Consider the following 9143-nt stretch of genomic DNA (forward strand, 5'->3'; position numbering starts at 1 on the left):
CAAGGTTGCAGTGAGCTGAAATCATGCCATGGCAATTATTGAGACAGAGCGATACTCTGTCTCAATATTAATTATAATATTATTATAAGATTAGATTTGCGTGGTAATACCCGCCTGTAGTCGCAGCTACTCGGGAGGCTGAGATAAGGAGAAGAACACTTGAGGCCCCACAGGTCGAGGCTTCAGTCAGCTGTATCCCGGGCAGTCACCAGTCAAGGAGATATGCCCCTCCCCGTTTTCTTTTCTTTTGTTTTTCTTCTCTTTTCTTCTCTATTCTCCTCCCTCCCTCCCTCCCTTCCTTTCTTTCTTTCTTTCTTTCTTTCTTTCTTTCTTTCTTTCTTTCTTTCTTTCTTTTTCTTTCTTTCTTTCTTTCTTTCTTTCTTTCTTCCTTCCTTCCTTCCTTTCCTGCCTGACTGCCTTCCAGCCTTTCTTCTTTCCTCCCTTCCTCCCTTCCTTCTTTCCTCCTGCCTCAGCCTCCCAAAGTGCTGGGATTACTGGCGTGAGGCACCATGCCTGCTTATCCTAAAGAGACACCCTTTGAAAGTAAGACACAGACAGTGCCTTCCAGTGATCTGATTGATTGATTGACAGATTTAGAGGCAGCATCTCACTCTGTCACCCTGGCAGTGGTGCCATCATAACTCACTCACTGCAGCGTGGATGCTCCTGGACTCAAGTGATCCTTCCACCTCAGCCTCCAGAGTAGAGTACCTGGGACCACAGGCATGCACCACTGTGCCCAGATAATTTTTATTTATTTATTTATTTTTTTCCCGAGACAGAGTTTCTCTCTGGTTGCCCAGACTGGAGTGCAATGGCGTGATCTTGGCCCACCACAACCTCTTCCTCCTGGGTTCAAGCGATTCCCCTGTGTCAGCCACCCCAGCAGCTGGGACTGCAGGCATGTGCCACCACGTCTGGCTGATTTGGTATTTTTAGTGCAGACGGGGCTTCTTCGTGTTGATCAGGCTGGTCTTGAACTCCTGACCCCAGGTGATCCGCCCTCCCCGGCCTCCCGAAGTGCTGGGATGGCAGGCATGAGCCACCGAGCCTGGCCTTCATTTTTCAATGTTTTTCCACAGATAGGGTCTCATCACTTTGTTGCAACCCTTCTGACCCAGTGCCTCAAAGTGCTGGCGTGACAGGCGTGAGCCACTGCGCCTGGACTATGGGGAATGATTCACGACCACGACCACTGTACTGATTCTTTCTTTCTTTTTTCTTTCTTTCTTTCTTTCTTTCTTTCTTTCTTTCATTGATGATTTTTTTATTATTGATTGATTGATTGATTGATTTTGAGATGGAGTCTCGCTCTGGGCGAGGTGAGGCGAGGTGAGGTTCAATGCTTTGAAGCTGCAGCACCGCCTTCTGAAGCCCCATTCAAATGCACAAAGCCCTATTCCCTTCCTGGACTTGGAGCTGATGCCTTCCATTGCCTTGTGTTTCTCTCCATTCAGAAGCTTTTACAGGCACAACCCCACCCAGAGGCTGGCTACGGCTGAGGATTACGGGATGTGGTGGGGCTAGAAACTCTTTCCCCCATTGTTGCAAGCTCAGCCAAGATATCCCCCGACCCCCATCGCTTGCTCACCCTTTGAGATCCCCTCCTTCCACCACCTTGGAGACTGACCTCTTACTTTAATTTCTGTCTTTCTTTCTTTCCTGCGTTTGAGGAGTGTGTGCAGGAATGAGGGTGTGTAGGGGGACGGGGCGTGGGGTGGGGACAGAGGGGAATGTCCTAAGGTTCGATTTAGTATCATGCCTCTTTCACCACCACCACCGAAGATGAAAGCAACAATCAGTTAAATACCGCGTGTTCTCATCCATAAGTGGGAACTTATAGATGAGAGTTCTGCGTGGGCAGAACGAGGGACACGAGAGACGCGGGAGCCTACTTGAGGGAGGAGGGGTGGAAGGAGAGACAGCTTCAGGAGAAACCAAAACAAAACGAAACATGAAAACTGTCGAGTACTGCGCTCAGTGTCTGGGTGATGAAATCATCTGCACACTGAACCTCCCATCAGAAGTTTACCTATGTAACAATCTTGCACATGTATGTTTGAACAAGAAATGAAAGTTAGAGGAGAAAGAGAGAGAGAGGGAGAGAAGGAAGGAGAGAGAGAGAGAAGTGAAACGAAACACCACATCCTTGACCTGAATCGGGGGTTTCCTGCCTTTTGGGGGAACATTCAGCAACAATGTAGTGTTTGGGCCTGTTCTTTCTTTTTTTCTTCATTTCTTTTTTTTGGACTGAGTCTCTCTCGCTCTGTCACACAGGCTGTGGTGCAGTGGCGCTCTCTTGGCTCACTGAAACCTCTGCTTTCCGGCTTCCAGTGATTCTTCTTCGGTACCTGGGATTACAGACACGCACCACGACAGACGGCTTATTTTTCTATTTTTAGTGGAGATGGGTTTTCTCCATGTTGGCCGCGTTGGTATTGAACTCCTGACCTGAAGTGATTTGCCCTCCTGGGCCTCCCAAAGTGCTGGGACGACAGGCCTGAGCAACAGGGATTTCAGCCTTTAAAAGCGCCGGCCCTGCCACCTTTCGCTGCGGCCCTTACACTCAGAATGACGTGTCCTCTCTGCCATAGGTTGACTCTTTGAGTCCCCTATGCCATTGCACTCCAGCCTGGGAAGCAAGAGCGAAACTCCGTCCCCCCACCTTCCCGTGCAAAAAATAAATAAATAAATAAGTAAATAAATAAATAAATAAATAAAATATCTACACATGACCTATAAGTGCGTGTTCCCATGAGTGTTTTCTAATTAATGGCACTGTACACTGAAAGCAGTGGCTCACGTCTGTCATCCCAGCACTTTGGGAGGCCGAGGTGGGTGGGTCATGAGGTCAGGAGTTCAACACCATCCTAGCCAACATGGTGAAACCCGGTCTCTACTGAAAATACGAAACTGAGTCGGGCGCGCTGGGGCAGGCACCTGTAATCCCAGCTACTCGGGAGGGTGAGGCAGGAGAATCACTTGAACGTGGCAGGCGGAGGTTGCAGTGACCCGGGATGGCGCCACTGCACTACAGCCTGGACGACAGAGTGAGATTCAGTCTCTAAATAAATAAATAGAAAGAAAGAAAAGAAAAGAAAGAAAAGAAAAGAGAAGAGAAGAAAAGAAAAAAAGAAAAGAAAAGAAAACCAGAAAAGAAAGAGAAAATGAAAGAAAAGGCACTATATCGCTACTCGGCTAGGACCTTCTCTCTTTCTGTGTTTCTCTCTGTCTCTCTCTGTCTGTCTTTGTCTTTCTCTATCTGTCTCTTTCTCTGTCTGTCTCTTTCTTTCTCTCTATCTCTGTCTCTCTCTCTCTGCCTGTCTCACTGTGTCTGTCTTCTGTCTAATTCTATTTCTCTGGCTGTCTATCTCTCTCTGTCTCTCTCCCTGTCTGTTTCTCTCTCTCTCTGTCTTTCTCTTTCTGTCTGTTTCTCTGTCTCTGTCTGTCTCTGTTTCTCTCTGTCTCTCTCTGTCTGTCTCTGTTTTTCTCTGTCTGTCTCTTTCTTTTTCTGAGTCTCTCTGTCTGTCTCTCTCACTCTCTCTCTCTGTGCCTATCTTTTCTTACTGTCTTTCTCTACCCGTCTGTCTCTCTCTCTGTCTGTCCCTCTTCCTCCCTTTCTGTCTCTCTCCCTCTCTCTCTCACTCTCTGCCTGGCTGTCTCTCTTTCTGTCTGTTTCTGTGTCTCTGTCTCATCTCTGTCAGTCTCTCTTTCTGCCTGTCTCTGTCTGTCTCTCTCTGCCTGTCTCTCTCACTGTGTCTGTCTTCTGTCTTGCTCTCTTTCTCTGCCTGTCTGTCTCTCTCTCTGCCTGCGTTTCTGTTCTCTCTCGCTCTGTCTCTCTTTCTGTCTGTTTCTCTCTGTCTGTCTCTGTCTGTCTCTTTCTCTGTCTGTCTGTCTCTCTCTCTCTCTTTTTTTTTCACATGGAGTCTCACTGTGTTGCCAAGGCTAGAGTGCAGTGGCACCATCTCTGCTCACTGCAAACTCCACCACCCAGGTTCACGCCATTCTCCTGCCTCCCGAGTAACTGGGACTATAGGCGCCTGCCACCAAACCCGACTAATTTTTTGTATTTTTAGTAAAGACGGGATTTCACCGAGTTAGCCAGTATGGTCTCGATCTCCTGACCTCGTGATCCACCCGCCTCAGCCTCCCAAAGTGCTGGGATGACAGGAATGAGCCACTGCGCCCGGCCTGTCTCTCTCTTTCTTTCTTTCCTCTCTCTCTCTGTGTGCCTATATTCTGTCTTACTCTCTTCTCTGCCTGTCGGTCTCTCTCTCTCTGTCTGTCTCTCTCCCTCCCTGTCTGTTTCTCTCTCTCTGTCTCTCTCACTGTCGCTCTCTCTGTCTCTCTCTCTTGCTGTTTCTCTCTGTCCGTCTCTGTCTGTATCTTTCTCTGTCTGTCTCTCTCTTTCTTTCTCTCTGTCTCTGTCTCTCTCTCCCTCTGCCTGTCTCTCTCACTGTGTCTCTCTTCTGTCTTACTCTCTTTCTCTGCCTGCCTGTCTCTCTCTCCCCCTCTCTTTCTGTTTCTCTCTATATATCTCTCACTCTCTCCATCTCTCTCTGTCTGTTTCTCTCTGTCTCTGTCTTTCTCTGTCTGTCTCTGTCTCTCTCCCTCCCTGTCTGTTTCTGTCTCTTTCTCTATCTCTGTCTCTCTCTTTCTGTTTCTCTCTGTCCATCTCTGTCTTTCTCTGTCTGTCTCTCTCTTTCTCTCTGTCTCTTTCTCTCTCTCTCTGCCTGTCTCTCTCACTGTGTCTGTCTTCTGTCTTACTCTCTTTCTCTGCCTGTCTGTCTGTCTCTCCCTCCCTTTCTCTCTCTCTCTGTCTCTCTCTTTCTGTTTCTCTCTGTCTGTCTCTGTGTGTCTGTCTGTTTCTCTCTTTCTCTGTCTCTCTCTCTGTTTCCTCTCTGTCTGTCTCTGTCTGTGTGTCTGTTTCTCTCTCTGTCTCTCTCCCTACCTGTCTGTCTGTTTCTCTCTGTCTCTGTCTCTGTCTCTGTCTCTCTCTCTTTCTGTCTGTTTCTCTCTGTCTCTCTCTGTCCATCTCTGTCTTTCTATGTCTGTCTCTTTCTCTGTCAGTCTGACAGGTCCCCCATGACGGAGAGGGCCCTGCCCCTTCCACGAACGTCAGAAGGGCCTGCTTAGAGAGGCCGAGAGGAATCCAGACAGACAGGGCTTGCTACGATTCACCACTCGGTTTATGATTTTGGGAAGTCGAGGCCGGGTCCCCACTTGGATGGAAGGGGCATTTTCAGACTTTTCTCTCTGTCACGTGTGGCGCCCCTAGTTCTCGTATTTCCCTGATAAGCTCCTCGACTCAAAAATACATGGTTAAGGTCGGGTGTGGTGGCTCACGTCTATCATCCCAGAACTTCCAGAGGCCGAGGCAGGGGATCACGTGAGGTTGGGAGTTCGAGACCAGCCTTGCCACCATGGTAAAACCCCGTCTCTACCAGAAATACTAAGCTGAGTCGGACACAGTGGGGTATGCGCCTGTAATGCCAGCTACTCGGGAGGCTGAGGTGTGAGAATCATTTGAACCTGGGAGGCGGAGACTGCAGTGAGCCGAGATCGTGCCACTGAACTGCAGCCCGGGCTGTAGAGTGAGTAGGACTCTGTCTCTAAACAAATAAATAAATAAATAAATAAATGAATAAATGCATTCTTTTCCATGCTGACTGACACTTGCAGGCATCGGTTGTCTTCGGGCATCATCTAGCGGTCACTGTTATTGAAAGTCTAGGTGACATGGAGGGAGGTCTTGCTTACTTCACTGAGCCTGGACAACGGGTTTCTCTCTCTCCCTTCTGGAGTTCCCTCCCTCTCTCCCTGGTTGACTAGGGAAGCTCCGCCCTGGTGGGGGCCCTATTTTTCTTTGATCAGAGCTTTAGTTTTCTTTGTGTGTTGGTTCTTTCATGCACATAGACTCTTCTACTTGGGTTTTAAGAGGGGTCACTTTAATTTTCAAGTCGCCCCTTGGCTCCCTCCACTACCCACGTCCCTTTACCTTCATTTAGTGAGTCAGTTAGGCGGGTTCCCCCCAAAACCCCCACCCCCCGCCTCCCACCACCCTGTTTGGAAACCTTCCGGAGCCACCCTGGTGTGCCTCTGTCTTCTCTCCCCTTCCCCCACACCTTACTGGCGATCTCATCTTCCCAGGCTGACATTTGCAATGGTGGGCATCAGGCCTCACTCGGTGGCCACCATTTTTGAAGATGGGGGTGGCACAGTCCCACTTCCCTGGAGGCAGCTCGGGCCGATGGCATAGCCCTTGACCTGCGTGGGCAAGCGGGCGGGTCTGCTGTTGTGGGGTTTTTTCCCCCACTTCCCTCCTCAGGCCTCCCTCCCTAGGAAAGCTTCACCCTGGCTAGGTCTCCATCACCTTTTATCATGATGTTTTAGTTTCTCTGCCCTCCAGCCAGTATAGTTACACAATGGGAATGGATTCACAGCTCTAGTCTGGGCGTTCTTTGTATTTGCCCATAATAGAAACGTTTTCTGAAAACTAATACTTTGCTCACTTAAGATTTCCTGGGACGGTGCCTTGGCCCGTGTTTGTTGTTTTGTTTTGTTCGTGTTTTTCCTTTTTTGTATGTATTTCTTTTCAGGTGAAGTAGAAATCCCCAATTTTCAGGAAGACGTATCTTTTCCCCAAGACATGTTAGCTGCTGTTTTCTCCTGTTGTTAACTAGCGCTTTTGTGAATCTCTCAACGTGTAGTGAGAGCCGGTTGATGTTTACTTCAGAACATCTTATTTTCTTGAAATCCATAAGCCAATGCTGCTGCTGCTCTTGCTGCTGCTGCTGCTGCTCTTGTTGCTGTTGTTGTTGTTTTCAAAGCACACCCCGGCCACCCTTTATGGAATCAAAAGCGTTATAAAATATGTGTAATTATTTCCTGACCACGCCATTCCTCCTCCTCTCTCTGTCTCTCAGTCTCTCTTTCTCTGTCTCTCTCTCTCTGCCTGTCTGTCTATTTTTCTCTCTCTCTCTTTGCCTGTCTCTCTCACTGTGTCTGTCTTCTGTCTTACTCCCTTTTTTTGCCTTTCTGTCTCTCTCTGCCTGTCTGTCTGTCTCTCTCTCTCCCTGTCTGTCTGTTTCTCTCTGTCCGTCTCTGTCTTTATGTCTGTCTCTCTCTTTCTTTCTCTCTGTCTCTCTGTCTCTGTGTGTCTCTCTCTCTGCCTGTCTCTCTCACGGTGTCTGTCTTCTTTCTTTCTTTCTCTGCCTGCGTCTCTCTCTCTGTCTCTCTCTGTCCATCTCATCTTTCTCTGTCTGTCTCTTTGTCTGTCTGTCTGTATCTCTCTTTCTTTCTTTTTCTCCCTGTCTCTGTCTCTCTCTCTCTGTCTCTCTCACTGTGTCTGTCTTCTGTCTTATTCTCTTTCTCTGGCTGTCTGTCAGTGTCTCTCTCTCTCTCTTTCCCTATCTGTCTGTCTCTCTCTCTCCCTGTCTGTCTGTTATTTCTCTCTCTTTGCCTGTCTGTCTCTCTGTCTCTGTCTCTCTGTCTCACTCTCTCTGTGTCTGTCTTCTGTCTTACCGTCTTTCTCTTCCTGTCTGTCTCTCTCTCCTTGTCTGTTTCTCTCCATCTCTGTCTCTGTCTGTCTCTCTCTCTGTCTGTTTCTGTCTCTCCCTCTGTCTGTCTCTTTCTCTCTCTGTCTCTTTCCCGCTCTGTCTCTTTCCCTCTGTCTGTCTGTCTCTTTCTTTCTCTCTGTCTCTCCAACTGTCTCTGTCTCTGTGTGTGTGTGTCTGCTTTCTGTCTTACTCTCTTTCTCTGCCTGTCTGTCTGCCTGTCAGTCTCTCTCTCTGTCTATCTCTCTCTCTTTCTGCCTCTGTCTCTCTTTCAGTTTCTCTCTGTCTCTTTCCATCTGTGTCTTTCTCTGTGTCTTTATCTCTCTGTCTCTCTCTGTCTTTCTCTCTTTGTGTATACTTGTGTCTCTCTGTCTGTCTCTCTGTCTCTGTCTCTGTGTCTCTCTCTCTCTCTTGCTCACTCACTCTCTGGCTCTCTCTATCTCCCGCCCTCTCTTTCTTGGAAAAATAAGTTCAAGTATGTCTAATCTAATCCATTACCACGGCCTGAATTCTTAACTTTAGACATCCCAGATTTGATCTCCCTACAAAATGCTGTACAGAACTGGAGAGTTGATTTCTGGACTTGGATACCTCATAGATACTACATATTAATAAAGATCCAACCCTAAAATCTGGGGTTGCATCTAGCTCGACTGTCTCAAAAAATCATACCTCTGTTCACCTAGGATGCTGGGAGGGTTTTCTCAATGTGCATCTGTTCATGTCCTTCATGACCTATGACCAAGCCCTGTCCGTTCTGTCTGAAATATGTATCTGCAAACACTTCTCTCCATTTCCACAACTACCCATGGCCCATTTTGGAACCACTGGCTCTTTGAAAAAAAATCCGTGAAGTGGCTTTGGCTTTTTGGCTAGGAGGTCTAAACCTGCTGAGAACTTTCCTGCCCAGGATTCTGTGTGAACAAAAGTGCTTCTGCTGGGAGCTGGGATCCTTGGTACCATGCTTGCTAGCACGGGATGAGTCTCTGGAAGGACGCACGGGACTCCACAAAGCTGACCTGTCCCACCGAGGTCAAATGGATACCTCTGCAATGGCCCGAGGCCTCCAACTTACATCACTGTCACCAACCGTTACCTTCAGCATCCTTGTGAGCCTTCCCAAGGCCCCAACTCCGGGGAGACTCTTGGGAGCCCAGCCTTCCTCGGCTAAAATCCAAAGGGATGGTGACTTCCACCCACAAGGTCCCCACTGAACTGCAAAGATGTGGAGCATAGGTCAGAGAGGGGACCAGGAGGGGAGACGTCCTGACAGGCAATGAGTTCCCTAGGCTCTGGCCACCCCACTCACGTCCCATGTACTGGGCACCCATGGGACACCACCGCTTTATCCCCTCCTCTGTCCACAGCCGCCCCAACCCCACCCCACAACCCAGGCACACACGCTGGAGGTTACAAAACCATACGTCCTGAATAGAGCCTGACGGAGTGAGAGCTCATTTCACGAAGCGGGGGGGTGGGTTGGGGTGGGGTGGGGTGGGGTTTGGGGGTCTGTAGAGAGCCCGATTCTCCCTCGTGGGTGGCTACAGGATACAAATGAATATCGCTTCTTGGGCAGAGGGGCTACTT

Source organism: Pongo abelii, chromosome 12 (assembly GCF_028885655.2).
Source record: "Pongo abelii isolate AG06213 chromosome 12, NHGRI_mPonAbe1-v2.0_pri, whole genome shotgun sequence".
Taxonomy (NCBI): Eukaryota; Metazoa; Chordata; class Mammalia; order Primates; family Hominidae; genus Pongo; species Pongo abelii.